Source organism: Peromyscus leucopus, chromosome 9, assembly GCF_004664715.2.
Source record: "Peromyscus leucopus breed LL Stock chromosome 9, UCI_PerLeu_2.1, whole genome shotgun sequence".
NCBI lineage: Eukaryota > Metazoa > Chordata > Mammalia > Rodentia > Cricetidae > Peromyscus > Peromyscus leucopus.
The window spans coordinates 49,442,289-49,444,235 of NC_051070.1; positions in this window are offsets into that span (position 1 = coordinate 49,442,289).

The window sequence follows — 1,947 nt, forward strand, 5'->3', positions numbered from 1 at the left end:
GGCCTGCCTCAGAGGTAAGTGACATTTATCCCTTGACTATGGACAACTCTAATTTTCTTAGAAAATCTTAAAAATCAATGTTTAAACAAATCAAACAGTTTGTAAAACTTGAAATCCATCCATGAACAAATCTTAAAAGTATATCTAAGAACAAAAATATATTCCTTTACCAACAAGATAAGATTCACATCTGTCTGATAATCAAAGATTGTCAAGTGAGCAATCAAGAAAATTGTGATCCATAATGAAGAGAAAAATCAATCAAAAACAACTCAGAACTTTACAGGTGATAGAAATGGCATACATATGTTTTTAGTTATTATAATTGAAAATATTCCCCAAATGTGAAAAATTTATGAAATTTTTAAGATTAATATCAAATTCTAAAATGAAAACTACAAAGTAATATGAAAATACAGTGAAAACAATATACAGCAGATTGGCTATCAAGTTTGGAAAATGTCAGTGAATTCAGTCATCAATAGGAGCCACACAAAATGACATAGAAAAAAAAACATTTTTAAAACAAATTTAAATGTAAAACTGAAAACTGCAAAAAAAAACTATAATAAAATAGAACTAAAGCCATTTTATTGCTTGATTAGACACACAAAAAAAGTATGATCCACAAAATAACAAACTAATAAATAGAACTTCTTAAAACTTAAAAACATTGGTCCTTTGGAAGTCCACTGAGAGAGTGAAAAAGGCATTCTGCTTTTATAATTTAAATCAAAGCCTGTTCAGCCATTGTTGATGGCACCCAACATTCAGGGGCCGAGTATGTCCTGAGACTCCATTTATTTATCCTTTCTAGAATAGAATGGATGTGTTAAAAAGAGATGGGGGGGTTGGGGATTTCCATCCACTAACAAGACCCTTAGCTCACAGTCCATTTAGTATACTGTATTATATGTACTTGCTGACTTGCAGAGTGGTCCATATTCCTGTCTTACTTGGGCTCTCAGCCTAGGGCCTGATAAGATGCTTGAAATAAAACTCACATCATCTGCAGGTGAGAGATGGGTCCACCCATGGGTCGGGCTGGACACGGGAAACTTTTCATCTACATTTGGCACTCAATATGGTAGCAAGAATTTCCACCCAAACCCTGAGGAAGATTTAAGAAAAGATTATAAAATGGAACTAAAAACAGCTTCCTAGTTGTGTCTCTCAGGCAAGCTGTGATAAAGAGAAGCTGCAGCATGCAGGCTTGAGCTACATTATGGCAGGACTTGGTGGTGTGTGGGCTTGACCTACAGCATGGCAGATTCCTGCTGCAGTACACAGAGGTATCTCCAAGCCATGCAGCACACTGCATGGTAGATTTAGCTCTTGCTAGTACAGACCAAAAAAAAAAAAAAAGGTTTCTGGGCTACATGCTACTAGATGGAGGCATGGACCCACTGCCTCCCAAAAATCAACAGGGAGCATGGCTCCCAGAGCTGGAGCTGAAATACCTTTGCCATATTGGGAAGCTGAAGTGGGCAGAGTCAGCAGCCAAAACTGCTGCTTTTCATCCTAGCCACACAGTTTAACAATTTAACACCTCTTCTGTTCAGAGAAGGATTATAGATTTGTAATAGACAGATTCAGATAGAATAGAACTCCAAATGGTTTACATTGTGTGTAAAAAAATGTACATAGGCTTGGAAGAGAGAGGAAAATGAGGATAGACAGTTACATAAAGAAATAGATAATTAAAAAATAATGTCTTCAAAGAGATAATAAAATAATGTAAAGTTAATCCACATAAAGATGGAAATCACACAAAGAGTCTGGATTATACTGTCTTCAGGATTTTTAACTGCAAAAAGACATTTGATTGCAAAAGCTGCTAAGTTAAACCAATATATACATTTGAAAAGTATCTTGACTTCAAAATTTTTGTCTAAGGATATATTGCTTTGGAAAAGAGGTTCTGCTTTTGTTTCCACAGAAGATGAG